Source organism: Oryzias latipes, chromosome 18 (assembly GCF_002234675.1).
Source record: "Oryzias latipes chromosome 18, ASM223467v1".
Classification (NCBI taxonomy): domain Eukaryota; kingdom Metazoa; phylum Chordata; class Actinopteri; order Beloniformes; family Adrianichthyidae; genus Oryzias; species Oryzias latipes.
The window spans coordinates 25,898,252-25,905,165 of record NC_019876.2 but is presented as its reverse complement, the minus strand read 5'-3'; positions in this window follow the sequence as shown (position 1 = coordinate 25,905,165).

The window sequence follows — 6,914 nt, the reverse complement described above, 5'->3', positions numbered from 1 at the left end:
GTTTTTTTGTGGTTTATTCGTACTTCTATTGTGGTTATAATGTGGTTCATACGTAATACATCTGGGAAAATTTCGCATCATGACCACTACTTTTCTCACTTTTTCCCCGTATATTCGCATATGACCAATTTTCATCCATGCAATATGTCTGAAATATACGTTGTGGTTGTTTGACACAGCCTAGGAGTGATATCCCCCCGGAAATGTCTTACTTGACGGCTTGATTGTTTTCCAGATGCTTCAAGAAGGTAATCGCATTTAGCTGTAGCTGCTGGTGGGATCCTTTTTAAGAAATGTGGGGTTTTATTCAAGCTGTAGTTTTGATACCCCTTTAGTTGGATCTACTGTCCTCAAAAGTTCCAGAAGATGTTCTCACAAAAAACAGAAAAACTACATTGATTCTTCAAAAAAGACAGTATGGGCTTATGAGAAACGGGTGTCATTTAGTCTCTGCCATTCATATTCCATAGGCTTTAAAGCTACAAATTGTAAACTAAAAAACAAAGGGATTGATTTGTTTAGTTTATGTAAAAACTTTGGTGTTTAACCTTTTGTTTTGACAATGAGCAGAAATTCTGAGGACTTTGAACTGCAATGAAAGAGCAACAGGAAAGCGTTGGAGGTGCACCGCACCCTATAAGGAGCAATAGTGAGCCAGGTGAGGGGGAGGTTCTTTGGAAGTGAAGCCACAATGTCAAGGCCCATACTGCTCAAAGTCAAAACCTCATTGTGAGATTACAACAAAGGATGGGGAACTGCCCCACATGAGGGTAGAGTTCAGTATCTGCCCCGCAGATAAGCCGTTACCAGAAGTGAAGCTACACTGCACTGAACGGAAACAAACACCAATGTGCAACTTCGGATGCACAATCAGCAAAAACAGGGTGGAGGATCCCGGATTTTAGAATGAAGACTAAGATCTGCTTGCGACCACAGATTTCTGTAGATCTGAAGAGCTCTGCGTTTCTGTACAGGAGAAACGGCATGGAGGAGATTGGTTGTCAAGGTCTCCAGCCAATCAGGACACAGAACAGGGTGTTTAAAAGCAGCAGCAGAATCGCTTTAACCCTTGTTCTATCCTAGGCACTTTAACGTTGGGAGTTGGGTCAACTAGACCCACTAGACAGTGCTATGAACCTTTTTTCTTCACTGATTTGTGATCTTCACTGGTGTCCATGGATTACATGAAATCTTTCCACCTTTATCCACCTTTGTCATGGTAGGGAGAAACATGGGTCTCTGATATTGTGGATCCGGCCCACTGGCTGTAGTTTGCCCACCCCTGGCCTAGATAAACATGAAATATGATTTTTTAAAGACATTTAGGTTGTTGGATTTTAGGTTAAAAACTTCATAATCATAATTTAAAAAAATCACTGGGAATGTTTTTATGTAAAAAAAATTGTCATAGAGGGTCTAAGAGGAACTAAGCATGAAGAGCAAACTCCAGCTGAGCTTTAAACCACATTGGCTGGAGTGTGCCCAACCAAACACCATTTTACAGTGGTCTAATGAGGTTTCTTTATCTTTACTACAAAAAACTATTAAACTATTAAAAAAATCCCTTTTATTGTAGATGCCAAGGTTATTTTTAATAAATCTGAAATTAAGAATTAAGATCAAACTTTGATGAACCCGCCCGTCCTGCTTTGGGTTTCAAATTTGTCATTGAGAATTTTACATGCCAGTTAAGAAATGTCCAAATCTGTGTATGTGTATGTGTGTGTGTGTTTGTGTGTGGGTGTGTCCATGGATACAAGCAAAGAAAGCCCACACAGCTCTCTGACTCACATTCAGTTTGGTTAGCACTTCTCTGCTCAACAGCAGACGTCTGTGAAAGTGGAAACAGTGGAAAAGCTGGCTTTAATCGCATTTATTTATGGACACATTGCATTGAAAGAAACTGGAATGGACTAACTCTGTCGGAAGATGTTTTGGATATATAAAGTGTAGAAAGGACCCCTCACAGTTTGTGCATTTGTGTTTGTGGGTAGTATTTTTTTGCTTCCCTCATAATCATTTCTATTTGCTCTGTTTTTTGTGGAGCTTTAAACATTTCCACCTTAGGTTTTGGGAAACACAGCAATGCCTCCCTCTGTGGAAGCAAACAACTTTGAGGAAATGGAATTGCAAAAACATGGCGCTGATTTGCATATTTCCAGAATTATCTTTAAAAACATATTATCACCTGCACTTTCTGAAACCTCCATATAGCCTTTGCAAGATCATGAATGAAATACCCTGTTAATTGAACTGATCTACTTGTTGCTAGTTTTTCTGTTAATGTCAATAAGTTGTTTATTTTTCTTGTTATAAAATGTTCCTCTCAGCAACAGTTTCCAAAAGTCAGTGTAAAGGTGCAACTCACACGTCAGAAGCATCGAGTTTCAATGTTAAGAGAAAGTACAGATGCGATCTGAGGTCCTGCAGCACTATTTGAGCACCGGGCGTAGCAGTCCGCAGCAGCGCAATTTCAGTGTTGTGGTCCAATTTGGGCATCAGAAGTGACAAAAAATACAAAAAATCTCAACTTTGGCGGAATCTGGGACTCAGATTTGGGTACGAGGCATTCTCCGTGTCTTGATCAGCAGCTAAAATACAAATCCAGTATGGCTGATCAATGCGAGGGCTCTTGTCTAGTCTTGTCCTAAACTTCCATCCATGCTCTCAACCCACTGTGGCTGCAAGGTTACAGCAGACTGTCCCGGCTACTGTTGGGCAAACGCGGGGAGTCAGATCAAGGTGTCAATCACAGTTTTGGACAGACGTCAAGCAGCAAATTTGATTCACCTCAAAAGAGAGGTGAATGACGTGTATTTGACACGCAAGTCATATCGGCTTAATCCTTACAGGCATCTTTACACTTCAATAAGATTTCAATTCTGATTTAAGAAAGCAAAACATTTTTAATAAATTAAACTCCATGATACTTTTTTCAAACTTCAAAGATCAAAGATGGTTACCCCTTACAGGGTGTCCCCTGTCGACCACGGTCGTATTACTACTCACTCGTCTTCTGTCACCTCCACAGCCGTTCTGGCAGCACCATCAGAGGAGCCCATGCAACTGGAGTGTGGTCGGTTATCTCCCACTGAGCGCAGATGGCGGATGTGTGCCTTTACTGTGGTCGGCTGGGTCATTTCTGTAAGGATTGCCCAAAAGCCTACACTCGTCTTTAAGAGTGGGCACACTGACAAGCGGGGGTCAAGCGCCCACTAGTGTTACATCCACTTCCTGTATTTTGGAGGGTCACGTTTTTTCTGGGGGAAAGGGGTTTTCTGTTCAGGCATTATTAGATTCTTGGTCCGAACAGAACCTTATGGATGCTGAGCTGGCCAAACAGATCGGTCTCGGGACCAGGTCCCTTTCCCGTCCTTTAAAAGTCATTTCCCTTAATGTTGAGTCAGTCGCTACTGTTAACCAGATTACAGAACCCGTTCACCTCAGTCTGGAAATCATCACGAGCACACAGAGTTCTATCTTCTCGAGTCCTCCCATAATCCTGTGGTTTTAGGTTTTCCTTGACTTCTCTTCCATGACCCCCATATAGATTGGCCTACCAACCGTTTTGTGAGTTGGAGTGATAACTTTCTGTCTGCGTTCAGCTCGGTATCCAGGGGTTGACTCCGCCGATCCGGTAGGGTAGCTGCCCTCACCTGACCTCTCCAGTGTTCCGTCTGAATACCACGATCTATGAGACGTGTTTTCTAAGTCCTGAGCTCTTTCCTTACCCCCACACAGGCCTTACGACTGGGCTGTTGAACTGCTTCCTGGATCTGCTCTTCCCCGGAGTCATCTCTATAGTCTGTCTAAACCTGAGAGAGGGGCCATGGAGCGGTACATCACTGATTCTCTCCGGGCGGGTCTCATAAGACCCTTCTCATCGCCTGTTGGAGCAGGCTTCTTTTTCGTGGGCAAGAAGGACGGGACACTGCGTCCTTGTATTGACTTTCGAGGGTTGAACGCCATAACGGTTAAAGACCGGTATCCCCTGGCTCTTATGAACTCTCCATTCGAGTCTCTGCAGGTGGCGCGGGTCTTCACCAAGTTGGACCTGCGTAATGCTTACCATTTGGTGCGTATAAAGGAAGGCGATGAGTGGAAGACCGCCTTCACCACTCCCCTGGGACATTATGAATATCTAGTAATGCCTTTTGGACTTTCTAATGCCCCGGCGGTGTTCCAGAGACTTATCAATGACGTACTCCGGGATTACATAAACCCTTCTGTGTTTGTTTACCTTGATGACATTCTTGTTTTTTCCAGGAGCCTCAGTGAACATAGGCGGCATGTTCGTCTGGTCCTTCAACGGCTCCTGGAGAACAAGTTGTTTGTCAAGGCTGAAAAATGTGAGTTCCACTCCCCCAGCGTGTCATTTTTGGGCTTCGTGATTGCTGAGGGGGAGGTTCGTCCTGAACCCGCCAAGATCAGCGCTGTGGTCAATTGGCCTACTCCAGAGTCCCGAAAGCAGTTACAGAGGTTCTTGGGATTTGCCAATTACTTACGTCGTTTCATCCGTCATTATAGTTCGGTTGCGGCTCCGCTTACAGGTTTGACCTCTACCTCATCCCTGTTTTGTTGGACTGAAGCCGCCAAAGCCGCTTTCTGTAAACTTAAACACCTGTTCACTACGGCACCGGTGCTCATTCAGCCGGATCCCTCCATCCAGTTTATTGTGGAGGTCGACGCCTCGGACGTCGGGGTTGGTGCGGTCTTGTCCCAGCTACAAAGTAAGGACAACAAACTGCATCCCTGTGCCTTTTTTTCCCGCAGGCTTACTCCTGCGGAGATGGGGTACGACGTCGGGGATAAGGAACTTTTGGCCATCAAACTGGCGCTGGAGGAGTGGAGACACTGGTTAGAGGGAGCGGGTCAGCCTTTTGTGGTCTGGACGGATCATTAGAACTTATCTTATATCCGGACTGCTAAACGGCTGAACCCAAGACAGCCACGGTGGTCACTTTTCTTTGCTCGTTTTGATTTTGTGGTGCCCTACCGACCTGGCTCCAAGAACGTGAAACCTGATGCCCTTTCCCGACAGTTGGAGCCCTTCGTGGAGGACCAGATCCCTCAGACGATAATACCCGCCGCCTGTGTTCTGGGTGCTCTCACCTGGCGGTTGGAGAAGGATATTAAGGACGCCCAGAACCGCGAGCCAGACCCTGGAGGGGCCCTACTAACAGACTTTATGTCCCTAGGGCCATGAGGAGCCAGGCCCTCCAGTGGGCCCACGCTACTCGGCTCACCTGTCATCCCGGAGTGCACAGGACTATCACCTTCCTGCGTCGCAGTTTCTGGTGGCCCGGTTTGGCTAAGGATGCCAGGGAATGTGTTTCGGCCTGTATGACCTGCGCCCAAAATAAGGTCAGTACTCAACCACCACCTGGGTTGTTACACCCTTTACCTGTCCCGAGTCGTCCTTGGTCACATGTAGCGTTGGACTTCGTTACGGGACTGCCTCCGTCCACTGGCAAGACGCTGGTTATGACTGTGGTGGACCGTTTCTCTGAGGCGGCTCACTTCGTGCCTCTGATGAAATTGCCATCGGCCTCTGAAACAGCTAGGCTCATTATCGTGCATGTTTTCATACTACATGGAATACCAGTGGACGGTTTTGGTGGGTGTTTTCTCACTTCCGGTTTTGGGCTTTTATTTTTTTACTTCCGTTCAGTGCTCTATTGTCTCACTAGATAACTTCGACTACCACGTCCTGCACGTCCTAGTCACTAGGTAACTACACCGGTCATCACCGGCATCCATCTGCTCACCTGTTTGCCATTTACATTTGTGTATTTAAACCCTTGTCTGTTTGTTACTTGTCACCGGATCGTCCTGTAAGTTTGCTTCAGACATTTCGAGTTACTTGTGATTAAACCTTGTTTGTTTCTGAAGCTTTTTCGCCGTCCTGCATTTGTGTCCCATTTTCAACCCTTGACAGAAATGAGAAATGAAATTGACTTTGTCCGTTCTTTTTCTACAAGCAGAAACTCTTTCTTTTGATGATGCAGCCGTGTTACTTTTTTGATGGGTGTAAAATCTTCGTCCGGCATCAATTAAATCTCAGACTCCGTCTCACTGAAGTACAACGCTCTCTTTTTTTTTCTCCACGCGTTTCCATGGTGACTCCGGCAATCGGCGATCCATTGAGAATATCTTTATGTACTTGATGTGCTTGTGCACTAACCCAGGGTTACCAAGTGGAGCGTAATTACGCTAACTCATATCCGGTCTTTTGGACCTGAGATACCCAGAGTAAGCAAGTTCAGGCGGATTTCAGCCAGGATGGTTCAGGCTTAAAGTCAGGCTAGTTTAAACATGCTTCCTGGAATACCCCCTCGTTCTCAACAGAGAACAACAGATGTGATGCTGAGCAGCGATATAGACACACATTTTGATCCAGTTGTTAACCACAAGCAGACTTTTCCCAGATGCAATTTTCCTCTAATAAATGTGACTGACAGGTACGCTGAGTAAATGATGATTGTAAACGTAACATTTGATTGAATGCATGAAGTTAAGAAAGTTAAGAAGCCCATAAAATCCACAACTGTATTTTTGTTTCTGTTATTGAAAAATGTATTCATATTAAGTTTTTAATGAATATACTCAAACAATTTTGTTTATTTTCATATCCATTATTACAATCCTCACGTCAGCATTCAGTTTTTTCATAGACAAACATTTCTAAACCACAGCTTTGAAAATCAAACATCACATTGGTTAATAAAGCTTTAAAACCTAAAAAGGTTAACATGGAAGAGCTCTTAAATGAAGCAAGTCTAACATTCATTTATTCATTTTCTTGACCGTTTTTCCCTTTCGGGGTCACGGGGCTGCCGGAGCCTATCCCGGTCTTGTGGGCGAAGGCAGGGGACAACCTGGACAGGTCGCCAGTCTGTCGCAGGGTAGAATGT